We start from the raw sequence: 27859 nt of genomic DNA, 5'->3' as shown, positions 1-27859 counted from the left end.
ATCTCTTTTTGACCTTATGCCATAGGAATTTCTTGAAGAAAAACTTCTGGGGGAATTGTTCATAGATATTTATTAGCATACAGTACAATTATTAACTAACTAAGAGTTATTACCTTACAATTATTAACTAAGAGACAAAGAACACTCCATATCACTATTTTGAAGCCTAAAGAATACCAGGGAAACCCCGTAAGCATTTTGACCAATGGAAAAGTATACTAGTGGAACTATATAACATTTGGTACACTGACCTGACACCAATTCAGCAAATGACAAAGGCCAACACTTTATTTGTACTTTAGCCAAATTTTCTTGAAGTAATAAGTTTTTTTCATAGATATACAAACAACTAGAGCCTTATACCTTTAGCAGTATCCTGCCATGCATGGTGGATTAGTTAATGGGCTTGTCAACAACGTAGTTAACTGGTGGAGAAGGGGGACGGGGGACGAGATGGGGATAACCTTCACTTATCCAATGTAGCTTTTCACTTTCCTCTGGCTGCAGATAGAGAAGTGGGTGGTCGCTGAAACTTGGTTGAATACTAGGTTAAGAGCCGAGGAGCAGTCGCCAGTCTGAAGCACAAGGCTTGGAACTGATACTAAGTCTCAGAGGAGAAATACTTCCAAAAATCTTGTGGAATGGGTATTCCAAAAATCTTGTGGAATGGGTATTTGAAAGTAAAGATCCTGGATCCCTATAGGAAGCACGGAGTTTCGACCTCAAAACAAGATGGTTACGTTTTCATTCCCTGGTTACACCTCAGAAAATCAGAAAGTGGAAAAAAGGTCTTGCAAAAGAAAAGAATGCATGGAAAGTGATGGAACTAAAAAGTAAGATAGAAAATGCAGAACAAAAGATTATACAATTGACAATGAAGATAATGATACAGAAATAAAGAGATGAAAATATTGAATACTTATCGGATATAGATATTACAGAAGCCGATATTGTGCAGGCTATTAATGAAATTAAAAATGGATCAGCAGCAGGACCAGATGGCATACCTGCCATATTGTTGAAGAAAGTGGTTCATTCAATCGCAAAACCGCTAGCAATATTATTAAGAGAAAGTATAGATACAGGCAAGATTTATGATGAACATAAATTAGCATATATTACTCCTACTTTCAAAAATGGTTCAAGACTAGAGGCAAGTAATTATAGGCCTGTGAGTCTGACATCTCATATTATGAAAGTATATGGAAGGGTAATAAAAAAAAATATAATGAAACATTTAATGAAAAATATTGTTCAATATAGGACAACATGGTTTGTACCCGGAAAAAAGTACACAAACCGAACTGTTAGTCCACCATGAAAAAGATACAGATGTGGTTTACCTAGACTTTGCAAAAGCTTTTGACAAGGTAGATCATAATATATTAGCGAAAAAAATTAGAAAACATAACATTGTTGACAAAGTAGGAAGATGGATAAAAGAATTTTTGCAAAACAGAAAACAGATAGTGATTGCAAACGATGAGAAATCGGATGAAGCTACGGTAATATCCGGTGTACCACAAGGTACGGTGTTAGCTGCATTGCTGTTTGTGATTATGATTGCAGACATAGACAGTAATGTTACGGACTCAGTAGTAAGAAGTTTCGCAGATGAGACAAAAATAAATAGAGAAATTGCTTGTGATGAAGATAGGAACTAGCTACAAAGAGACCTAAACAAAATATATGAATGGGCAGAGATAAATAGGATGGTATTTAACTCTGATAAACTTGAATCAATGCACTATGGTGATAAAGTAGGAATGCTATATGCATATAAAGGACCTAATAATGAGACAATCACAAACAAGGAAGCAGTTAAAGACCTTGGTGTGATGTTGAATAGGAATATGTTATGCAATGATCAAATAACAATTCTATTGGCAAAATGCACAGCAAAATTGGGAATGTTGTTCCGGCACTTCAAAACAAGAAAAGCTGAACACATGATTATGGATTATAAAACGTACGTACGTAGTCGACTTGAATATTGCAATATAATATGGTACCCATACTACAAAAAGGATATTGCACAAATAGTGTGTGTACAAAGGTCATTTACAGCCAGAATAGAAGAAGTTAAGGACCTTGACTAGTGGGAAAGCCTACAATTCTTAAATTTATATAGTCTTGAAAGGAGAAGAGAACGCTACATGGTAATCCAAGCATGGAAACAGATAAAAGGAATTACCGAAAACATCATGGAGCTAAAAATATCAAAAAGAGCAAGCAGAGGTAGATTAATAGTGCCAAAAACTATACCAGGAAAACTAAGGAAAGCACACAGGACATTAATCCACCACGCACCAGCATCGATAATGCAGCGTCTATTCAATGCGCTACCAGCTCATCTGAGGAACATAACAGGAGCGAGCGTAGATGTGTTTAAGAATAAGTTCGACAAATATCTAAGATGCATCCCAGACCATCCAAGACTGGAAGATGCGTTAGCAATTCTCTGGTAGACATCAAAGGTGCCTCACACTGAGGGACCTGGGGCAACCCGAACGAACTGTAAGGTAAGGTTACATGTTTCCATTCCCTGGTTACTTTCTCTACTAGAAAAATGCTGTTGTAAAACCCTGGAGACTGAGGATTTGCAATTTCCATGATGTGTCTCTCCTCCAGTTCTTCAAGTAAGCATCCTGGATCCCCATGGGAAGCATGGAGTTTCCACCTCAAAACAAGATGGTTACAAGTTTCCATTCCCTGGTTACATCTAAAAACTAGATGGTTACACGTTTCCATTCCCTGGTTACTTTATTAGAGAAACGCTGTTGTAAAAGCCGGGAGACTGAGGATTTGCAATTTCCATGATGCCCCCTCTCCTCCAGTTCTTCTTCAGGTAAACATCCTGGATCCCCATGGGAAGCATGGAGTTCCCACCTAAAAACAAGATGGTTACACGTTTCCATTCCCTGGTTACACCTCAAAACTAGATGGTTACACGATTCCATTCCCTGGTTACTTTCTCTACTAGAAAAACGCTGTTGTAAAAGCCTGGAGACTGAAGATTTGTAATTTCCATGATGTCCCTCTCCTCCAGTTCTTCTCCAAGTAATCATCCTGGCTCCCTATAGGAAGCATGGAGTTTCCACCTCAAAACAAGATGGCTACACGTTTCCATTCCCTGGTTACACCTCAAAACTAGACGATTACAAGTTTCCATTCCCTGGTTACTTTCTCTAGTAGAAAAATGCTGTTGTAAAAGCCTGTAGACTGAGGATTTTGCAATTTCCATGATGCCCCTCTCCTCCAGTTCTTCCAATTCCAAGACTGGAGATTCCCAGAAATCTCATCCAAATACAAAGGAAAGCAAGAGGCTAAAGGGGACCGTTGCTTCTCTACCTGATGGCCGGTAAAGTTTATTTCCTCGTTACCAAGTTCAATGAATGATCCAGCTTGTGCAGAGGGTACTACTTATTTATAAAAGGACCTGACTGTATCCTTGTGGGAACAAGCATTTCTTACGGATTGAACACACGTGCCATGACAAGATTTAAATATTTTACAATGAAATTTTGGTTCTCTTAGTACTTATGGTTTATGCAATTTCTAGCCAATTCAGTCACTATTTCAGTAAGCAACTACCTTATACATTTGTGCAAAACACTGATCTTCTCAGCATAAATTGTGCAAAACACTGATCTTCTCAGCATAAAGACTATAACAAGGACAATGGCCTATACTGTAATTGGTGCAAAAAGAAAAAAAAAATCACTCGCAGTTTTACCATGGTTTTGGTGTACAACATGATGACATTTAATTTTATTTACCATGATTTTGGTATTCAACACACTGGCATTTAATTTTATGAAAGTTACTTTTGCAACCAGGCTTGATGTGTAATTTACGGCTTTCGTAGAGCAAGTGCCATGACTGCAAATGCATCATTACCACATTTATAAGAATCTGCAGCATTTGTTCTTTGAGGTAAATATATCTCTCTTAAATTCTTCAGTGAGTTCATGAATGGGAGACCTTTCTTGTGTGGGTATAACACCCGGGTATCCACAACTTTATCATGAATCACGCGCAGCTTAATCAAATCACTCTCTAGTCCATGACCTACAAGGATGGTGTTAGGACCCCAAAGGCTCTGCAGTTTCTCATGGACATCTTTCATGGTGGTTGTCACGCCAATGAAATCTGAAGATTTGAGTCCTGAAAACTCTGTGTTGTAATCCACAATGGGATTATCCGGGACAACCATTGTTTCATAAACCAATTGACACTTACTGTTAACAACTGACAAGCATCCAACTTCCAAGCCCCCATCTGTGTATATCATTTCTGTGTCTACAGCGTAGGCTTCGTGAGATGTCACTGAAGTGTTGTCTTTTGTTAGAAAAAACCCGGTCAAATTTTTCAAGTCCAGGGATCCATGGACATGTTGTGGGGCAATTCTGCAAGGCTTGGCTGTGGCTCCTCCATTGCAACATCTATATACACGTCCTGGGTTTCTACTGTAAGAATGGTAGCGACAGACTTCTGCCGAAAGATTTTTGCCATTTTTTTCCACAGAATAAACAGCTTCACATCTTCTACAGATACGTGACAACTCACTTGGTATCTGAGTGTACTTATCTCTTGCATTTGATATTACTGCTTGGCCTTCAACTGTTGCGTGGGGACGAGGAAAGCTGTATTGCTGCATCAGGTGTTCAGAGAGGAGATAACGCTCAAGTTTCTTGTATTGACTAGGAATGTCCATAGCTCTCACTGGTCTGGAAATGAAGATTTGGTACATTAAATCTATTACTTTCATAAGTACGGGGCAGGACAGATTACGTAACAAACATTTCAAGTCCTACTGGTTACTGTTATATGCTTTGCAGGAATCAAGTTGTTCAAGATATTATTTTAGGGAAAAATGTATAGACTGCAGGTAAAACCACTTTGGAGGTTAACAGAGTATCAGTAGTAACTTTTAAGAGGAGACCATACTCTGTATCATGTACTTTAGCAAACTTAGATGCTCCTTTAAATAACATAACATTTCTGTACACTGCATAGCTAATGTAATGTTATGTATTTGATTTCCAGGCTGTTGCTGATTTATAGAGGTGTTTCTACATTCTTTTGTTCAAGATATTACTATTGGGGAAAATGTATAGATTGCAGGTTAACTAACTTTAAAGGTTTAAGTGGTTAATAGAAAATTGTAATTAGTGGAAAAATGTTAATAGAAAATAGATTGCAGGTTAACTAACTTTAAAAGTTTAAGTGGTTAATAGAAAATTAGTAATTAGTGGAAAATGTATAGACTGCAGGTTAACTAACTTTAAAGGTTTAAGTGGTTAATAGAAAATTAGTAATTAGTGGAAAATGTATAGATTGCAGGTTAACTAACTTTAAAGGTTTAAGTGGTTAATAGAAAATTAGTAATTAGTGGAAAATGTATAGACTGCAGGTTAACTAACTTTAAAGGTTTAAGTGGTTAATAGAAAATTAGTAATTAGTGGAAAATGTATAGATTGCAGGTTAACTAACTTTAAAGGTTTAAGTGGTTAATAGAAAATTAGTAATTAGTGGAAAATGTATAGACTGCAGGTTAACTAACTTTAAAGGTTTAGGTGGTTAATAGAAAATTAGTAATTAGTGGAAAATGTATAGATTGCAGGTTAACTAACTTTAAAGGTTTAAGTGGTTAATAGAAAATGAGTAATTAGTGGAAAATGTATAGACTGATTAGTGGAAAATGTATAGACTGCAGGTTAACTAACTTTAAAGGTTTAAGTGGTTAATAGAAAATTAGTAATTAGTGGAAAATGTGTAGACTGCAGGTTAACTAACTTTAAAGGTTTAAGTGCAGGTTAACTAACTTTAAAGGTTTAAGTGGTTAATAGAAAATGAGTAATTAGTGGAAAATGTGTAGACTGCAGGTTAACTAACTTTAAAGGTTTAAGTGGTTAATAGAAAATTAATAATTAGTGGAAAATGTATAGATTGCAGGTTAACTAACTTTAAAGGTTTAAGTGGTTAATAGAAAATTAGTAATTAGTGGAAAATGTATAGACTGCAGGTTAACTAACTTTAAAGGTTTAAGTGGTTAATAGAAAATTAGTAATTAATGGAAAATGTATAGATTGCAGGTTAACTAACTTTAAAGGTTTAAGTGGTTAATAGAAAATTAGTAATTAGTGGAAAATGTATAGATTGCAGGTTAACCAACTTTAAAGGTTAAGTGGTTATCAGAAAATTAGTAATTAGTAACTTTCCAGATGAGACCATAGCCTGTATCATGTACTTAACGAATTTAGATGCATTTGCCATCAGTACTTCAGAACATTTAGATACCTGTTCCATTAATATAACGTTAAACTCAACTTCCATTAATATGATGTTAAACTACATAAGTTATTTGTATTGCACATTTGATTTTCTGGCTGTTTTTAGTCTGAGTTTTACAGTGGTGTTCAGAGGTTTCAACTGCCAAATTTAGTTAGTGTATTATATTAATAAAAATTCAACAGTTATTGTATTATATTAATATAATTTAACAAATTAGTTACATAATTGCCTAACAATTACTTGAAACCTTGCCCTGATATACTGTAGTAACCCTTTTACTATTACAGACACTTTCATAGATTACCACATAGTTTTACTTGGATATTTTCAGAAAAGTAATTTCTGAGTTTTGGAATTGTTGTACAGTAGGTATGAGAAAATTCACCATTTGAATGCTCTCAAAAATGATGGTAGAATGTTAAAGAAAAGAACATTACAATGTCTACTTCAATTACTGAGATTTTTGAAAGTCAGGCCTTCTCTGACCATCAAAATTCTTATTGACAGTAATTGACTCATATTTTATATTTTTCTGGTATTCATCAACAACATTCTACAATTCTTTAGTTAATTCACCTCATTTCAAGGCAAACGACGACATTTCATGGCGCAGAGCACTATGTAACACAAGGCACTATGCTATCCGGACTGACCAACCATATCCATCCTCTTCCCTTAGCCTGGCCGTAAAGGTATGTTCTCTCACAGGGGTAATGTTGCAACTAGGTTTTTCCAGTGGAAATGGATAGAAAAATATTTTTTTGTTGAACTGGCGATAATGTGAGCCTGGTTTCGCGCGAATATTTCCGGATTCCGGAGATCGGTCTGGTTACTTAACAATAGGGCAGTTTTCACGCAAGAAAGGCTCATTTAAAATTTGTAATTGTTTATATAAACGTTTGTGAATTTACAATTAAACATTAACTGGTAGCCATATTAAACTTGCTTGTTTTAATATCCGAATTATCATGAGAGATTATCGGGGCTATGCCCTAAATGACCTGAGTTACTCTGAAGGACACATTACCAGCAGATTATTTGTCTGAAATTAACAGAATTGTTTCTTGACATTTAATCTGACCAGTACTTCAGGACTTATTTGATCACATTAGTCAGTTTGTTCAGAATTACAAGAGGTTAAGGACTAGACTGTAGTTCAGAATTACAAGAGGTTAAGGACTAGACTGTAGAGAATTTTCGTTCAGTTGTTTTTGTTTAAATGATAAAGTTTATCTGCCTGTGTGGAGAGAGAGAGAGAGAGAGAGAGAGAGAGAGAGAGAGAGAGAGAGAGAGAGAGAGAGAGAGATTGTTGTTATGGACAAGAACTGCAGCAAGCCAAGGGGGTCTACATGAAAGCAGTTGAACGCTTTTTTAGGAAGAGTTCATCAAGGTCGTTTGACTACTTTTATTTTAGGAAGAGTTCATCAAGGTCGTTTGACTACCTTCCACCCTACGTATTTTGCACGATAATTAGATGTTTAATTGTGCTTCTCTCTTTCTCTCTCTCTCTCTCTCTCTCTCTCTCTGTGTGTGTGTAACTTATAGAGTCAATGGTCCCTGTGTGCTTGTTCCATACGAATATGTTACATCTGAAGAAACGAATATGTTACATCTGAAGAAGAAGAAGAAGAATATGGTATGTCTAAGTATTAGCTCCGCGCCTGTTTTTACCTTGGAACTTAAGTTTTTCCTATACTTTTAGGGATGCTAATAAAGGAGACACATTTGTTTGTTATCGGCCAAGTGTTATTTGGCCCCACCTCTACCCAACAGTAAAAGGGGGCTGTGGGAATTCGGGGTTTTGGGTGGGGGAGAACATGCACAAACGAAGCGGACATGTTTACATTGTGGAAGCGTACTCCCCAAGTGTAAAAATACCAGGGAGCCTTATGTTGCAGGGAGAGAGCAGCTAAGAGAAGGGGAGGAATGTGGGGGAAGGCACGGAGAGAATTCCTTATGCCCGCCCCCCCCCCACCACAAAACATGGGGGAAAAGGTGAGAAGCGGCGGTGGGGGGAGGCAGAAGGTTCTGCGCAGAAGCGAAACCTACTGGCACCGATGAAACGGGGGAGGGGGGATGGGGAAGTAGGTGGAACGCATTAGGAAGAATAACAGGCTGGCAAACCACAAACAATCTCCTTTACCAACAGCCCTAAAAGTATTGGGAAAACCAATTTCCAAGGCACCAATCAGTCCGTAAGAGTTCTGAACTCATAAAATGATCTGGAAAAACACAACTCGATACTTACCTTCAGAGTACCTTACGGACTCCGACCCCGTTTCTGGGGGAGCAGAATGCTTTTTGCTGAATGTCCAGCCTGCACTCACTGCCGCACCGGGGGGGGGGGGTTTAATTTTTTTTTTTTTTTTTTTTTAAAGACCGTGATCTTGACGCACATGAATTAACATTTCGTAATTGCCGTAATAATATACGTTAATTTCCTAGCAACGGGAAAAGAGTGGCGTGTTATAGGTTCAAAGGAGCGTTAAGTTTTACTGCAAGGAATCAGCCAGTGTGCTAATATGAAACACGTACTTATTCAAATTATTAAAATGCAGGATCACGTAGGAGCAGAGCTATTGGTGGGTTGAGAGAAGGGGGGTTGGGGGTGAATGACATCGTGAAAAGGAGGGAAAGGGGTTTGTATAAGAACCCACAATGTAAATTAAGTAACTTTCCCAGCGGTAACATGTACAAGAGCGATAATTAAACGAGGGTGTTTATTGGAGTAAAATGCTGGTTATTATAATAACCAAACCCACCCAACCAAACCTAAAGTAACGGGCCTCCTTACCTGGCTGGGGGGGCCAACCCCTTTGCTTAAAACATAAATTTTAGGTTTTTACAGTAACCCAGTCTAACCTAAAATACCCTAGTAGGCCACATTACTTGGCTGGGGGAGGGGGGGGGGGTTTCACTCCGCGGACATCCCCTTCGGCTCAAAACATAAATTTTAGGTTTTTACAGTAACTGAACCAACCTAACCTAACCGGACGTGTTACCTGGCCATGGTGGCTTCGCCTTTCCAAGACCAAACCCCCTTTTTAAGAAAACCTAAATTACTTACAAAGAACAAAGGTAAAGTAGGGTTAACAGAAACTGTTATAGTTAACTGAAGGGTTATGAACCGTTCCAACGCAAACAGACGGGTGCGTTTGCGGGTGCAACAGTTGGAAAGACTGTGGCCTACCCGTGAGGATCGCGTATGAATAACAGCAACAGGCCCCCAAACCGGCAGGGGAAACTTCTCAATTCAGTAGTTCCAAGAATCGGCTCCGGTCCTGTTTTGACCTTGGAAATTGGTTTTTCCTATACTTTTAGGGCTGATGATAAAGAAGATGCATTTGTTTGTTGTCGGCCAAGTGTTATTTTAAACCCAACTCTACCCAACAGTAATGGAGGAACGTGGGAACTCAGGGTTTTGGGTGAGGGTGAACATGTACAAAACGTAGCGGACATGTTTACATTGTGGAGGCGAGCTCCGGAAGCGTAAAACGCCAGGGAGCCATTCGTTGCAGGGAGCGGCTGAGGGGAGGGGAGGAAAGTAGGGAAAGGCAAGAGGAGAGTTGATCACGTCCCCCCAAAATGAGGGGGGAGATGAGAAGCGGCGGTGGGGGGGAGGCAGGGGTTTTTGCGCAGAAGCAAAACATACTGTCACCGAGGAAACTGGGGGGGGTGGGGGGGGGGTAGACAGAATGCATTAGGAAGAATAACAGACTGGCAAACACCAAAAAGTCATCTTTTTTCTTTACCATCAGTCCTAAAAGTATAGGGAAAATAAATTTCCAAGGCACCAATCAGTTTGTAGGAGTTCCGAACTCATAAAAAAAAAAAAAAAAACCTTGGAACACCCAATAAACTCACCTTAGGGACTCTGTGCCTCTTTCTGGTGGAGCAGAGTGCTTTTGGCTGAATGACCAGCCTGCACTCACTACCGCACCAGGGGATAAATTCACTTTTTTTTTTTTTTTTTTTTTTTTTTTTTTTTTTTAAGGCTGTGATCTTGACACAGCTGAATAAGCATCTCGTAATTGCCGTAACAATATATGTTCCTTTACCCGGCAGTTGATGTAAGAGTTTTTGCAAGCAATATATGTTAATTCCCAGCAGTTGATATTTTCGCAGGTAACAGCCAAAGGGTGGTGTGTTACAGGTTCAAAGGCGTATGGCAAAATCTGCCGGTGTACTGAAACAAAATACTTGTGAACCGTTACACCACAAACAGGTGGGTGCAATAGTTGGAAAGACAATGGTCTAACCTGTGAGGATCTGATATGAATAGCCTGTAAAGTCCCCGCTAAACGGGTTTTCTGTGAAGAACAACCCGTTTTCTACGGTGCCTTTTTGCCTGACATTAGGTCAGGATAATCAGCCGTATTTTTTCTATGTAATTGTACATTCATTACCAATCCATATTTGTCCATGTCTATTGTGTATGTTACAGAGTATCTTTGTATTTAATATACTATTTTTATTGTCACATTATCTGTATGTACCTGTCTTATTTTTGCATAATGATTGACTGACCTCGGGTCACTTGTATGTCTTCGTACTGACGTCTGCACGCCGCTTTATAAGTGGGCTGCTTCCTCAATAAACTAGTGTACCCATAAAAAAAAAAAAAAAAAAAAAAAAAAAATAGATTAAACACAAAGATACTCTGTAACATACACAATACACAAGGACAAATATGGAGTGGTAATGACTGTACAATTGCATAGAAAAAATAGGGCCGATTATCCTGACCTTAGGTCAGACAAAAAGGCACTGTAGAATATGGGAGGTTCTTCACAGAAAACCCATTTAGCGGGGGTAAAGCAGGAGATGTCACCCCATCCACCCACCCCGCTCACAAGGAGGTCGCGCAGGCAACCCCGGAAAGGCCCAGGCCCAGGCAAGGGAACTACCAACCACTCCCACACGCAAAACACCAGAGTCGAACGCACCCGCCCACCTGAAGTCAAGGAGCCGTGGCTTTCTCCGCCGCCCAAGCAGAGACTTGCCTTGATCAGACATTACCTACGTCTTGTGGGGGGAGTATTGTAAAGTCCCCACTAAACGGGTTTTCTGTGAAGAACCTCCCGTTTTTTACGGTGCCTTTTTGCCTGACCTTAGGTCAGGATAATCAGCCCTATTTTTTCTATGTAATTGTATGTTCATTACCAATCCAATTTGCTTTGTCTATTGTGATGTTACAGTCTTTGTAATTAATCTTTTTTTTTTTTTTACGAGTACTTGAGGAAGCAGCCTGCTTATAAAGCGGCTTGCGGACGTCAGTACAAAACATACAAAGACAAACAAGTGACCTGAGGTCAATCATTTATTATGCAAAAATAAGACAGGTACATACAGGTAATGTGACAATAAAAATAGTAGATTAAACACAAAGATACTCTGTAACATACACAATAGACAACACAAAGATACTCTAACATACACAATAGACAAGGACAAATATGGATTGGCAATGAATGTGCAATTACATAGAAAAAATAGGGCTGATTATCCTGACCTAAGGTCAGGCGAAAAGGCACCGTAGAAAACAGCAGGCTCTTCACAGAAAACCCGTTTAGCGGAGACTTTACAATACTTCCCCCCAAGCCGTGTTAGTACTGGCACCTGGGGGTTCAAGTGTGTTTCGCCGTGTTCAGTACTAGCCCAGCGGTTCAAATGTACTTTGCTGTGTTCAGTACTAGCCGTGGGGAATCAAATGTCTCTAAAGGGCACTTCGCAACATTTAAACTTTAGAAGGTCCGGAAACGAACATTATCCCCCAAGCCCCCTTTTCCCTCAGTAAGGAGTCGGCCTGTGTACCAAAAGCTCTCCTATAAGAGTACGCATGCGTAGCAGCATTTGAAATAGCAGTAGTAGTGAAAGTGTATGTCTTTGTAACGGCTACCTTTGTTGTCTTGTTCCTGCTGTGTTTGTGTAAGAGGTTTTCATCTCTGTAATGCCTTATACAGTAAAATTTGGTCGGTTTTTCACCTCCCTGTGGTCTACCCTACCCATTACCCACTTTTCCTAGAGGTCCCCTAAATTGTAGGATAGTACCAAGCAGGGGAGCAAATCACTCTGTCCCAGGGTTATACCTGACCCATAGTGCCGCTTTCCCATCATGTCCTCTAGCTTGTTGAATGAAGTTCCATGGTTAATTACAGGTTAATTACAATCGTGCAACAAAATTGAGGGTAAATCCAAAATTAGCAACCAAAACCTTGTAGAAAGTTAAGTTAGAAGGAAATCACCGCCATGGAGCTACTACTTAGTTCTACCATATATATCCATATCCACACAATATATACAGTGAACAGTATTCGCGGGGGGGATTGCGTCCCACAAACCCCTGCAAATAGCTAAATTCTGCGAATACTTAAAACCCCTCTAAAATTACTTAAAACTGCCCATTTTGATAGTTTAAACATAGAAAAACCTGTAAAAATGCATATACATGAGTATTTTAATAGTTTTATCATAAAAAGTGCATTTATTCATGAAAATTATATGAAAATACAGTAATTAGTGAATATTTCTCAGTGAAAAATACCGCAAATGAGCGACTTTTCTGTGAATAATGGCTAGATATGTTCCACAGAGAAACCGGCGAATGGGGGTGTGTGTGTGTGTGTGTGTGTGTGTGTGTGTGTGTGTGTGTGTGTGTGTGTGTGTGTGTAATATATATATATATATATATATATGTATTTCATTTCCAGTTAGATAGAAATTCAAATTTAACGACGGCTGAGAAGACACAATGACAGGGTTGAACTTACGTAGGCCTATCCCCCTACAGATCACCTGATTTGGGGGAAACAATACCACTCCTCAAACCTCAGCATTGGATGTTTTTTCGGGGTTCGATAATCGTTAACACAAGGGATGTAAGTGGGCTGCTCTCCTTTACCTTTAAGAGTCGTAGCCATAAGATCTATTTCCCTTCGACCTTTGTACTGGTGGAAATTGCATTTCAGGTCGACCGATGTGCTGCCGCCATAAACAGCCTATGAGACGCTTCACGACCACACAAACCTCAAAGGACTCCTTTTCCACTCAAGGGACCAGACGAATGAATCTTGAGAGTGGCCTCATTCCTTTGTACGCTGTTGTCATGAACTTCTGAGACTGCAATTCGTTTGCTGCAAGCGAGCTCCCTGCACATAGGCAATAAGGTATGATATGAAGTGTAATGGCACCAGTCATTGCTTTTCCTTCTCGTGAATTTCTCTCCATTTTCCGAATTTCGAACTTTTCATTCTCGTAACAAAAGGGGCCCCTTCATCCAAAATTAAACCAAAAAAAGGCCTTGCCCCTCATGACTAGCAAACTCAAATTAAATCAATTCCGTGATCAGAGTTAGATTACCCCCCCCATAGTGTTACCACAGGCTAATTAAATCTAATTGATCAATTCATCCATCATGCCTACTTATAGTTCATGTGTCATTCAGTTTTGAATGCTAACCTGAAATTCTCTTAGAGAACCTGTTATCCAGCCCAAAGACGGTCCGTGACCCTGCTTAAAACAAAAACCTTAGCCTAGACGTCTAACTGTCCTCGTCCGAAGCGCCAGAGTCTTCTGTTTGGCAGTCCGGGACATTGCACGGTTTCCCCTTTTTTCACCCTGTTGTGCTGCAGCAAAAAAAGACACAAAAATCCTTTAACTAGTAGCAACCTTCACGGTCAATTGAGTGATAAATATTTTAGGACCGTAGCCATTTATATTCAGCAATTTGCTACGCATTGTCTAATTTTATTGCACATTGTGTGTGCTTGCTTGCTGCTTCATCATCCTTTTCATTTTAAGGTAGACCTAAGTAGTAGCTCTGCGGTGGCAATTTCCTTCCAACTTAACTTTTTCTACAGTTATTTGGTTGCTAATTATGGATTTACCCTCAATTTTTGTCGCAAGATTGTAATTAACCTGTAATTGACCACAGAAGTTCATCCAACAAGCTAGGGGACCCAATGGGAAAGCAGGGTTATGGGTGGGGTATACCACTGGGACAGGTGATTTGCTCCCTCCATCCAACAAGCTAGGGGACCCGATAGGAATGCAGGGTTATGGGTGGGGTATACTTGCGGGACAGGGTGATTTGCTCCCCGGCTTGTTACTACCCTACAATTTAGAGGAACAATAGGGAAAGCAGGGTTACGGGTGAGAAGACGGCCAAATTTTACTGTTTAGAGCATTGCAGAGATGAAAAACCCTTACACAAACACAGCAGGAAGAAGACAACAAAGGTAGCCGTTACAAAGACAAAAGCATTAACTACTACTGCTATTTCAAATGCTGCCATGCATGCGTAATCTTATAGGGGAGATTTTGGTGCAGAGGCCGGCCCCTTACTGAAGAAAAAGGGGGGCTAGGGAGATAATGTTCATTTCCCGTCCTTTTCAAGTTCCAATTTTGCAAAATGCACCTAGGGACATTTGATTGACCAAGGGCTAGTACTGAACACGGCAAAATACATTTGAACCCCAGGTGCCAATACTACACACTGCGAAATACATTAGAACCCCAAGGCGGCAGTACTAAAAACGGCGAAATGGGTTTCAGGAGGATTTGAGAAGTTTCTCCCTTCGTTGGAGGGGGTGTGGGGGGGGTATTCATATGCGATCCTTACAGGCCTTTCCAACTATTGCACCCGCCTGTTTGCACTGGAATACTTCATAAGTATTTCGTTTCAGTACACTGGTTGATTCCTTGCTGCACGCCCCTCTGATGAACCTGTAACACGCCACCTTTGGCCGTTACCTGCTAAACCCTTACATCAACTGGCAAGAAATTTGTGGTTACGGCAATTACAAGATGTTATTTTAGCTGCGTCAAAATCACGGCCTTTAGAAAAAAAAGGGGGGGGGGGAATTTTAGGCACCGGTGCGGTAGTGAGTGCAGGCTCGGAGTCCCTAAGGTAGGTTTATTGGGGCTTCTTTTCTTAGTGTATCGAATTGTGTTTTGAATTGTTTTTTTTTTTTTTTTCAGATTATTTTACGAATTTGGAACTCTAAGCACATCTCCATGGCTGTTTTCACCTTGGAAACTGTTTTTTTCTACACTTTTAGGGCTGCTGGTAAAGAAGAGAAGTTTTACTTTTGTTGGTCTCATGTTCCTTGTCCCTGTGGCTGTTACCAGGCTGTGTAGCGTCCCTCCCTCCTCGACTGTCTCGTTGCTACCCAATCTTGTTCCCAACATGTTCTGCGTTTGCACATTCCTCCTCCCACCCACCCCCAACTTGCGCCATTCCCTGTTGGGGCACGTGAGGACCTCCTTCCCTTTCAGCGGCTCCCTCCTAGTGATGGATGGCTCCCTGGCGTTTTCCTCCTCCCCCACCCAAAACCTGAATTCCCACAGTCCCCCTTTACTGTTGAGTAGAGTTATGGGGCAAATAGCAGTTGGCCGACAATAAACAAACTCACCTCCATTATCAGCAACCCTAAAAGTGTAGAAAAAATTAGTTTCCAAGGTAAAAACAGGCACCGAGTTAACACTTAGAAATACCCAGTTTAATTTTCCGATTGCTTGATCTGTAAATAAATTCAATTTAGAGTAATTAACTGATTAATTTTCCCCCACCACGACAACCTCCAATTCTCTGTATACTCAATACGATACTAAGTCAGTTTATCCATTCCATTTACTGCTTACATTGTGGGTGTTTTGTGCTGTCTTTCAAGGAGTTGAATTAAAACCCGTTTTGCCCACGGTCCCAAAATGTAGTAGTTATATATATATATATATATATATATATATATATATATATATATATATATATATATATATATATATATATATATATATATATATATATATATATATATATATGTTTTCTGTGTTTTTGATGTGTTTTCTTTTAGATTTCTCATGTGTTGTGAAGTATAACGTGGTGGTTTTGTAGTATTTCTCATGTGTTGTGAAGTATAACGAGGTGGTTTTGTAGTATGTATGCTTTTGTAAAATGCTTGTATATATTTTTTTTGTGATCTTCATATATGGACTGAAATAACAGTAATCGTATTTATGGGAGAGTCAGGTCTTACAAAAGGTTGGTTGGTTGTGTGATAAAATGAGGTACATCTTCCTGTAAGCTTTTTTGTGTACATAGCTGTGTGTGTGTGTTCAGGTGGACAGGAAACGGGTCTATGAGAGAGATCGTAGAGGCCACTTATGCTATCAGTTAACGGTGAGAAGGGATGACAGGTTTGATAGCCGTGGTCAGTTCAAAGGCTTGTCTGTGTGTGTACAAGAGTGTTTAAAACAGGAAGCTGTCAGTCATTCAGATAAGTGGGAGGCCTATGTCGCTTTCTGAGCCACAGAATAACTTGTTTATTCTATAAAGAATCTGTTTATTGTATTGTAGAGAAAATACTTAGTTTATTCCTGTTTCTTCCAGGGTGACCAATTTCTTCATATACCTAGCCGCCAACCCAGGTTTAACCTCATGGAAGACATTGGTAAAATAAAGTTCAGTACAGACAGAGAGTTGGTAGGAATAAGGTGGTATCTCTCTCACCATATAGAAGTGTGCAAATTTGCGGTTGCTCTCCCAAGCATGTAAGTTTTGTGTACTGTTAATAATATTTGATGATCCCTTGGTAGAATCTAAGAGAGCAATTACTGTAACAGGCCAAGCAAAAGTGTTTTAGTGGTGTGCAAAGATTGGTATAAGGTAAAGTGGCATTTATTTATTTTTTACCATGGTTAAAAGTTGAATATGATTTGGGTAAAAAGTTAAATGTGTTCTTTTTACAAGGTGGTGGATGTAATCCTTAATAAGACTTTGCCTTAGTGAAATTATTGTTGATAAAGTTTTTGTGCATTTTTTAACTTTTTTCTTTACATTTATTTTATGTTCTTGTGTTTATAATCTCACAGTGTTACCCAAGATTTTGTGTTGGTGGTTTAACATTGATTTAGTTAGCACTTTATATGTGTTGATACTTTAACATTGAATACTTGTGTTGATTTAATTTCTTAAGTTTTCTTTTTCAAGTTTGGAGTAAATCTTAACAATTTGAATTTTGCTTAACTTAATTTCTTGATAAATTAAAGTTTTGTGAATTAACCTTGTCTAAGAATTAATTCAATCTTACGTTGTTTTCAAGTAATAGTAAATTTTTTCGAGCTTGTGAACTCTAATTGTAAGTGTTGAACTTAGCAATAAATTTCTGTATTTGAAGTTTTAAAAGCACAGTGTTTCATTTTTGACCGCCAGTGAATAGAGTTTTGTGTATGCATAGGGTAAGTGATAGACATGTTATGTTCTTCATGATTTTGAAGTGAATTAGGACCAGGGAAATAATCATAGTTGTTTGATGGAGTGATGGCCTTTCCCCTCTAGTATATTTATTGCTTTAGTGATGGCCTTTCCCCTCTAGTATATTTATTGCTTTATAGTTCTTACCTTAGTTATAATTTGATAAACTTAGATTGACTTTTCAAGTGATAAGCAAGTTTTAAGGGATCACTATTACCTTTAGAGTGTTCAGTCATATTATTATTGTTATGAGGTTTCAGGGATCCGGCTGAAGTGAGGTAAATTTTTGGATGTAATAGTTGTTTAATAACCAGGCACTTGATCACTTTGTGAAAATATATTTGGTGCCCCGAACTGGGAGAACAAAACAGAATATCACTCTGATTTATGATTTATACTGGTGGTGTTAGGGGTATATTTTGATAGAGTGACCACATACTGTAGTTGTTTGGAATTGTATTGTACAACATTTAGTTGAGTAAATTAAGAGAAAATGGCTCTGAAGTTCAGGAATTTTTAAGCGCTCCATCCATCAGAGAGTTATCCGACTCTCACCTGACTAAGGCACAGTGGACTGCCTTAGAAGTGACATGTGGGGGTAATGTAACCAGTGGTATGGTTGAGGCACAAATCAAATGTATTGCAATTCAAACATTGATAAACTCTGGTAAAGTAGATAGTTAAATGAGGCATATGAATTGTTGAATGCAGCTGAGGTGGAATTTACACATAAGCAAGTGCAAGAGAATGAGAACGGTGATGCAGAGGCATAGCTTAGACGTTTAGAAACTTACAAACTTGTGTATACTGAAGGTGCTAGAATCAAAAGAAAAGTTACTTAGGTTGCAGATGCAGGCTGATAAGGAAAAAGAAGACAGAGGAAGAGCAAGGAGGTATGAAGAAGAAGACAGAGAAAGAGCATGACATGAAAGGGAGGTGGAGTTAATCAGAGCTCGATCCACATTACCGTTAACCCCACATAAGTATATCGAAGGTAATGCAGACCCTGCGTTTGATGTAGTAAGAGTGCAGAAGTTAATTCCAAAGTTTAAAGAAGAAGGCTCCAGACGAGTTTTTTCAGCACTTTGAAAAAGTGGCTACAGGTATGGGATGGCCAGAGGATAAATGGTCAGTCTTGTTACAGAGTGTTCTCATTGGTAAAGGAAGAAGTGCCTATTCACAGAGTCGAATCTTTGAAAAAGGATGACAAGATGACTTTCTTGGATTATGCTTATAAAGTAAAAAGATGCTTTAGATGTGGGTTGGCGGCCACTAAAGTTAAGTCTGTGGACGAACTTGAGGAGTTAGTAGTCTTAGAGGAATCTCTGAGAGGAAGTCCTGAACACATATGAGCTTATTTGAGAGAGAGAGAGAGAGAGAGAGAGAGAGAGAGAGAGAGAGAGAGAGAGAGAGAGAGAGACTTGACAAAGCTGCTACACTGAGTGAGGATTATATCATCATCAGTAGCAGAAAGAATTATAATGTTCAAGTACCAGGACCAACTCCTCACAGGTTATAGGTCTCAGTCGAATTTTAAGAACATTGACATGAGAAACCCTTCTAGAAGTTGTGCCAGTAAACCATCCCCTTCCAGTTTCTCAAGGCAGATTTCAAGACAGATGCAGACGACTCATGTTGTTTGCTATAACTGTGGAAGAGTAAGACATTATAGTCGAGACTGTTAGACATTATAGTCGAGACTGTTATAAGATGCAACAGCAGACCAAGCCAGTTGGACAGTTGGTAGAGGGTAACCAGGTAAAGCCAACTACGAGGGATAGTGTGGGAAACAATGAAACTAGACAACCAGATTGTTTAGCAATCAGTGGAAATGCAACTTTAAGCAGTGAGTGGCTGAACTGTGTGGAGGCCTTTAAGCCATATACTTATGAACGTATGCTGACAACTCCCGCCTTGAGTGTGCAGGTACCAGTCAAGATATTACGTAATACAGGAAGTAACCATAGTGTGGTAGTTCGTGGTGCTCACCCACAGCTGGAGAAGAATCTCACCGGAGAGTTAGTTATTTTCAAGGGTATAGGGGGAGAGGAAGTAAATCCTATATGCTGTTTGCATTTGTCCTGTGATTTGGTGACAGGAAATATTGATTTTGCGGACGTTGTAAAGAACAGCAACCCCAGAGTACCTGAGGGTTGTTTATCTTAACAAGCTAATATTTGGGGTGGCTGATGTTAACAAGCTCATTCTGATACTGGCAGTGCATCTGTTTGTTGTCGGCCAAATGGAATGTCCCTTTGACGTGTTCAGTACTGGGGGGTGGCTGATGTTAAGTTCATTCTCAGGATAGCCAATCTTTACATGGGTACTCTGGGGTTGCGGATCTTTACAACGTCCGAGTTTGCTGTAAAGGACTCGCTAGCTGTTGAAGGTGTGTGTGTGTTTTACTGGGTAATGAAGTGGGTGTTATACCCTTTGTTCCTTGTCCTATAGTGACTGACAAACCGTTGAGGATTAGTCCTACGGTAGAGATAAAGAAGAAAAATCCCCATCTGTTTCCATGTTGTGTAAATACCAGGAGTATGAAGAGAACTACTTATGGAAGCGAAGTAACTGAGCAGTTGCCTGTACCAGAAGGATCAAGTGAAGGATCTTTGAGCTTAGCAGAGGTGTTCCAGGAAAATGAAAATTTCCCTAGTGCTAGTAATGAAGAAAGTGTCTAAGAACAATAGGATCCTGTTGTTACTGAAGAGACTCAGTGTAGTCAAAGTGTTCTTGAAGATGGTAGTGAAACCAGAGTAGCAGAGTTGGCGGATATTGAAAGTTCAACCCCTGAAGTTGGTCAAGTGACTAGAGAGAAGCTACTAGAACTGCAGAAGAAGGATACAACGTTGGCAGATTTGTTTCTAAGAGTTGTTGATCAAGAAGAGATGCAACAAACTCATACCTGTTATTCAGTTGAGAAAACAAGTAGTAGCAGTAACACACGAGACTGGACATAAGGGAATCAGGTAGATAGTTTAGACTATGTTATGTTTTTTCTGGCCTGTACTTTACAAGAATGTTAGCAGATTTTGCAGTGTGTCATACATGTCAGATAGCTGGAAAACCACTATTCAGAAAGGTGGGGGCCCCAATAACCCATAGAAGTTAAGAGAACCCTTTAACATGGTGATAATAGATGTGGTTGACCACTTCTGAAAACGAAGAAAGGATATGAATATAAGTTGACATTAACGTGTCCAGTAACAAGGTATCCTGAGGCTATTCCTGTAAGAAGTATAAGTGCAAAGGTAACTGCTGAGAGGTTGGTGGAATTTTTCTCCAAGTTTCTTGAAAAGTATGTTAACAAAATACTGTAATGAATCAGGAAGAGAATGGGATGCTGGTTTACCTTTAATGTTATTTGAAGTAAGGAATGCTTACCAAGAAAGTATGGGATGTTCACCAAATGAAATGATTTTTGGTCGAGACATGAGAGATCCACTGAAGATTCTTGCAGAGAATTGGGAGGAAAATCAAGAGGAAGTCCAAGGAGAATATGTAAAGAACTTGAGGAATAGGTTAAGAGAAATTAGAAAATTTGAAAACCAGTCAAAAGATAATGAAGAGGAAGTATGATGCCAAGACTAAGCTAATATACTTCAGTGTTGGACAGCAAGTTCTAGTGTTCTTACCAGTGGAAAACTTTTCCCTTACAAATAGGTTTCACGGTCCTTATAGGATAATAGAGACGTTAAGGTTCGAACTTATGTGATCGAAACAAATGACAGAGGAAGATACAAGTTAACCCCTTGAGGCTCATGTTTTTCAGCCACCGTAGCTCCCCTGATTGACTGTGAGAACATTCTTAGAAGGAACAGTGTAATTGTTGATTACTTAACCCGTTCCGAATCGTTGGATTCAAACCCGGGATAATTATTCTTCTGTGGGGAGGATTCTAATGATAGGTCTTAAGATATGTGAAAGTAATAAGTTTTCTGTGTTTTTTGACGTGCTTTCTTTCAGATTTCTCATGTGCTGTGAAGTATAACAAGGCGGTTTTGTAGTATGTATGCTTTTTGTGATCGTCATATATGGACCATATAAGTTTCCTTTTGTGATCGTCATATATGGACTGAAATAACAATAATAGCCTTTAAGGGCGAGTTAGGTCTTACAAAAGGTTGGTTGGTTGTGTGATAAAATGAGGTATGTCTTCCAATAAGCTTTTGTGTACACAGGTGGACAGCAAATGGGTATGCGAGAGAGATTGTAGAGACCACTTATGTTGTCAGTTAATAGTGAGCTCATATCAGCTAATAGTGATAAGGGATGACAGATTTGATAGCCATGGTCAGTTCAGAGGTGTGTGTGTGTATGTAGACAAGTGTTTAAAACAGGAAGCTGTCAGTCATTCGGAAAAAAGGCAGGCCTATGTCACTTTCTGAGCCAGAGAATAAATTGTTTATTCTATAAAGAAAGAAATTCTGCACCTAGCTGGCAACCCAATTTTAACCTTATGTCAGATGTAAAATAAAGTTCAGTACAGCCAGAGTGCTGGTAAGAATAGGGTGATTTCTCTCTCTCTCTCTCTCTCTCTCTCCATATAGAAGTGTGTAAAATTGTAGTTACTCTCCCAAGCATGTAAGTTTTGTGTACTGTTAATAATACTTGATAGTCTCTCGGTAGAATCTACAAGAGAGATTACTGTAACATGAATAACCAGTGTTTTTACAAGGAAATAGGAGTTGTGTGATGGTGTGCAGAGATTAGTATTAGGTAAAGTGGCATTTACTTATTTTTTACCATGGTAAAAAGTTAAATATGAACTTTTAAAAAGGTGAATGTGATCTTTAAACAGTTTTTGCCTTAGTGAAATTATTGTTGATAAACTTTTTGTGCATTTTAACATTTTCTTGTCTTTACATTTATTTTGTGTTTTTGTGTTTATAATTTCTTTTGTGTGTTCTTGTGTTTATAATTTCACAGTGTTACCAAAGATTTTGTGTTGGTGGTTTAACATTGATTTAGGTAGCACTCAATATGTGTTGCTATTTCAACGTTAAATACTTGTGTTGATTTCATTTCTTAAGATTTCTTTTCCAAGTTTGGGTAAATCTTAGCAATCTGAGATTTATTTCAATCTTACGTTGGTTTCATGCAATAGTTAATTTTTTCGAGATTGTGAACTCAAATTGTAAGTGTTGAACTTAGAAATAAATTTTTATATTAAAAGTTTTAAAAGCACAGCGTTTCATTTTTGACCGCCAAGGTAAGTGATAGATATGTTATGTTTTCCTTCATGATTTTGAAGTGAATTAGGACCAGGGAAACAATTATAGTTGTTTGATGGAGTGATGGCCTTTCCCCTCTAGTATATTTATTGCTCAACAGCTATTACCCCACTCATAACCTGATAAAGTTGGATTGCTTTTTCAAGTGATATGCTAGTTTAAAGGGATCGGTTTTAAGGGATCGGTAATTCTATACAGCAGCTCCGCGCCTATTTTTACCTTGGAAAATGGCTTTTTCTCCACCTTAGGTAATTCTAACCAGTAGCTCCGCGCTTGTTTTAACCTTGGAAACTGGCTTTTTCTCCACTTTTACGGCTTCTGATAATGGAGGTGAGTTTGTTTGTTGGCGGCCAAGTGTCAGTTGCCCCGCCCCCCCCTTAACTCTATCCAACAGTGAAGGGGGGGTGTGGGAATCCGAGTTCTGGATGGAGGAAAACAGAGAAGTGGAGCGACATGTTTACGTTACGGGGACGCTGGGTGGATGGAAAACCGAGAGGGAGCCATTCGCAATAGGGAGGGAGCAGCTGAAAAGGGGCAGATAATGTGGCAGGGAGGGAGAAATTGCCTCACGTGCCCAAAAACCGGGGGTTAGGTGGGGAGCGGTGCACGAAGGGAGTGGGAGGTAGATTGTGCAAGCGGTAAACTCGTCAGGAACAGGTGCAGTTAGAAGCGTAACACGGGGGGTAGGGGGAGAGGGGAACCACCGAGTGGTATGGGGGACAGGGACAAATGTGGCCAATAAAATACAAACTTTACCAACTTTCCTGAAGCCGTAAAAACTAAGAAAACACCAGTTTCTAAGGTAAAAACAAGAGCGGGGAGGCACTTAGAGCTGGCTGGAAGGAGCAACCTGGCAGGAAAAAGCAATTTGCAGACAAAAAATATGAACACCAACACAAACAACTGGTGTTGGGGTTGAGGAAATGAAATCTTAAATTAGGCTTCAGCCAGGTAGCCTACAAAACTGTACTTCCTCCTGACAAAGTTTGATTAACCGTTCGTAGTTACCTAAGCAGTAGGCAGAAACGTTGCAGTACCTAATATAGCAGTTAGCACAGGTCACTGGGAGGGTGTGTAGGGTTATGGGCTTAGACGGACGCGATGTTGATGGAAGGGATTCAAACACTGTACTGAACAAGAAACGCAAAATCTGTATGTTTGGGTAGCAGATAGCCTAAGGGTTGTGGTGGGTCAAGAGGGGGTGGGAAGTGGGGGGTTTTGATGCAATTTGGTGTTGGGGGAAGGGTTAGCGTGCGTAACTTGGGGGGGGGGGGAGAAGGGGAAACTTTCGTGACGGTAACAGGAATGGTTTTATTGAAAAAGCTTCGCGCTGGTTATGACAGTAAAGCAAAAAAACCTAGGTGCTTGGGAAAAATGTGGCTGGGCAAAATGTATCTTTTTGGGGATCAGATATGCTTTCGCCATGTTTATTTCTGGGCTGGCAGGTTAAATGTATTTCACAGTGTTTAGTAGTGGGTTCGAGGAAATGGAATCCCACTGGTTATGATAAGGAAACTGAGAAACGATGCTGCCGTGTGATATTTTTGAGTACGGAAAGTTTTTTGTTTTTGGGGTACAGATACACTTTCACCAAGTTTAGTACTAGGTTGGCGGGGTAAATGCATTTTGCCGCGTTTACTGCTGGGCTGGCGGGTTAAATGCATTTCGCAGTGTTTAGTAATGGGATCGGGGAAATGAAATCAAGCTGGTTATGATAGGAAATCAGAGAAACAATGTTGTAGTGCAAAAAATGTGTAGGGAAATTTTTTTTTTTTTTTCAGTACAGATACACTTTCGCCAAGTTTAGTACTTGCCTGGCGGGGTAAATGCATTTCACCGTGTTTAGCAGTAGGTTCGGGGAAATTATAATCTCACTGCGCCACGTTCAGTACTGGTTGGGGGGGGGGGACCTGTGTTGCAACAGTTGCGGATAAGCGCAACCAAGATCGTTGAAACATACAGGGATAAACACAAAACCATATATGTGTTTTTTCTTTGCTGTGTTAGCTTATAGTTTGAGAGGATTGCATGCAGGGTGTGTTAGATTCATGCGTACGGGTAACAGTTTTACAAGTTAGTGCACTTGCCGGACGAAATATGAACGGTTCAAAACAGACGTACCAGTGCCATCATGTGCAGGACGCGTATGTTAACCCCGAAAAAGGACAGCCCGCAGGAGGGGGGTGCGTTAGCAACTTGGAGTGGCGATGTTGAGGGTTTTTCTCAGGGAGGGGGATAACAGTGCAACGTGATTGGTTAGATAAGTGTTGACGGGGGGGGTTAGGTCCCAACCTATGAGTTTCCTCAGTAAGGGAGTGCGGGATAAACCAATGGCTCCCGAATAACTGTTCGGGAGGATAGTAGTAATGTGAGGGGTTGCCCGACTGTGTACCCCACCCACTAAACCACTTTCCCTAGGGGTCCCCTAGATTGTAGGGCAGAAACAAGGGGGGGGGGACCGTTACATAGATTTCTAACATTCTTCCTGGGGGTATACTCGACCCAGACCCCTGCATTCCCACTCTCCCTGGGAGTTTACCCGACCCAGAACCCCGCATTCCCATCTGGTCCCCTAGCTTGTTGGTTGAGGGGGAGCAGATCACCTATCCGGGGGTTTACCCCACCCATAACCCTCTTTCCCATCGGGTCCCCTACCTTGTCGGATGAACTTCAGGGGTTAATTACAAAAAGGTAGTATGAATTAGTATGTATATATGTGTATATATTACATACATATATACATATACATTTGATATTGTATATTTTGAACATATATAATATTATCCGAGTTATAACTCCGTGACGGGCTCAAGGCCGATTCCGTTGTTGTCATGCATACGGAGAAGTGATTTTCCGCATTAGATTTTTGTTTTGTCATCAGCGAACAGCGTTACTTCGTCTCGATTAATCGATAATATTTGACTACCAGGTGTGATATTTCTCATGTAATTTTCGAAATGGTCATCCTTGAAGACGAAATTTAACGTAGTATAAATTGGACGACACTGGCCCGAGTAAATATCAGTTTGTATAGGAACAATACTTGTCAACTTGACTGTACATTTGGTAGAACTAAGTTATAGGTACACGGTGGGGATTTAGCGAGAAATGGCAGTTTCTAGTAGTATTTTGGATGCTTCTTAATAATCTAACGTTAATTTTTGGCGGTCGGCTGTAATTAACTTACAATTTACCTTTGAACTCTACCCTACGGTAAGGGGACCCCGATGGAAATCTGGGTTTCCCATACGCGATCTTCACGAGACAAGATCACCGGTACGTCTGTTTCGAACGGTTCATATCCCGTCTGGCAAGTGCATTTACTTGTTAACGTATGGGTAAATCACGCTCCAGGGCCAGTACTAAACACGGCGGAGGGACATTCCATTTGGCCGACAACAAACAATGGACCGCCAATGTCAGAAGCCGTAAAAGTGTTGAAAAAAACCAGTTTCCAAGGTGCTGCACTTGCCGGACGGGATATGAACCGTTCGAAACAGACGTAGCCGTGCTCTGTCTTGTGAAGATCGCGTTAGGAAACCCCTTGTTGGATGGACTTTAGGGTACAATTACAGGTTACTTACAGCCGACTGCCAAAAAATGACGTTGAATTGTAAATAAGCAACCAAAATACTGTAAGAAACTGCCATTTCTCGCTAAATACCCGTCGTGTCTCTATTACTTAGAAATACCAGAAATGTTGTACATTTGACCAACAAAACCGCATCGCAGCTACTACTAAGTTCTACCACCACCATTTTCGGTAGCGAGGAATTACTACTAATGTATGGTTGAACTGCGACCACTATTACTGTGACATGATCTATGGATATGCAGGTTCTGGGGCAAAAAGGTAGGCCTACTTACATGTCAAATATGCGACTAGTAACCAGCAATCAATTCGTCCTCCCAGAACAACTACACAAGGTGGTGGTGTTGATGACGTTCACCGATGTCTGGCAGTCCTGAGTGAGTGCACTGAGTGTAATGTGCTTTATCTTTCCGAATTCCTCCGGTCAGAGAGTGCGCGCGCTAAGTTCCACACGATTGCTTCAGGAACTTACATACTTGATACGTGTACGGTATTGAACGGTGCGTCAACCTGTACGAGATATTGCGCAATTTGTTGCTACTGCATAATACGTAGAATGAAACCACGTAAAAAAATTGATAATGTTTTCGTATTTCCGGTATGTAGTATTGCAGTGAAAACCAGTCTTGCCGTAAATGCAAGAGAATTCTACATTGTTCATGACGTTTTTGTTTCTATATAAGAGAAAATATTTGTGTTGGCACAATAATGCGCAGAAATTCAATGTTTCGATCTGCCACACCCATGTATGTGTGACTGTCATACGAAAGCAATATGAGTATTATAGAGTCGAAGATCATGCATTAATGACCATATAATCGTCCTTATAATGTACTTGATTTCACATGCTTGGCGGACTACCGAGTCAAAACAAGCTTAACTCCCTTATCTCGGATGTCGTGTAATCTAGCATCCTCTGTGATAAGATGCTTAAGTTGAGAAGTTTGGTAATTACCAAGTAGCTATAATCTTTTACCCAAGGTGTTTTCCAGTTCATGAAAGGTTCAAACATCGTTAGTTGGTATTGTACAGCGTACCAGACAGTGATTTATCGTACATGTACGATAATTATCGCGCGCATGGCAACACTGTTATAATAATGTCCCATTCCCGCCGAAGTTAACGAGTGCGCATGTCAAGCTATGTGCGATTGCCTCGGTACATGACATACACGATACGAGAAGTTGCATGTCATCGCCACTCCATCATATACGTAGAATAAATCTTTTTTGCTTTTATTTTTGCGTTTCTTTTTTATTTTTGTATGCAATTGCTATACATATTACGAGGTAGTGCATGTCGGGAAATCATTCTGATTTGTTTTATATATTTTTTGATAAGTTAAATTTACTTCAAGCACAGATGGGATAGTTATATATATATGTTTATATGTGTACATATGTATGGGTGTGAATATATGTGCACATGAATTTCAAACTTACTTTAATACCGTTGCTTGTAAACCAGGCATCGGTTCGAGTTCTG

General features: G+C 39.7%; 2 long non-coding RNA genes across 2 annotated transcripts in view; one reads left to right on the top strand and one right to left on the bottom strand.

Annotated features, from left to right (window-relative positions):
* The window catches only part of LOC136850697 (uncharacterized), a 553838-nt gene that overhangs the window by 85346 nt on the left and 440633 nt on the right, over window positions 1–27859 (top strand). The gene's annotated exons all lie outside the window — the stretch shown is intronic.
* On the bottom strand, window positions 54–27104 carry LOC136850696 (uncharacterized). Its single transcript, XR_010856690.1, has 2 exons — window positions 26650–27104; window positions 54–4730 (listed from the first exon to the last, which is right to left on the bottom strand). It is a non-coding gene; the product is annotated as an uncharacterized lncRNA (long non-coding RNA).

This window comes from Macrobrachium rosenbergii, chromosome 22, assembly GCF_040412425.1.
Source record: "Macrobrachium rosenbergii isolate ZJJX-2024 chromosome 22, ASM4041242v1, whole genome shotgun sequence".
Classification (NCBI taxonomy): Eukaryota; Metazoa; Arthropoda; class Malacostraca; order Decapoda; family Palaemonidae; genus Macrobrachium; species Macrobrachium rosenbergii.
This window is presented reverse-complemented; position numbering and strand designations above follow the sequence as displayed.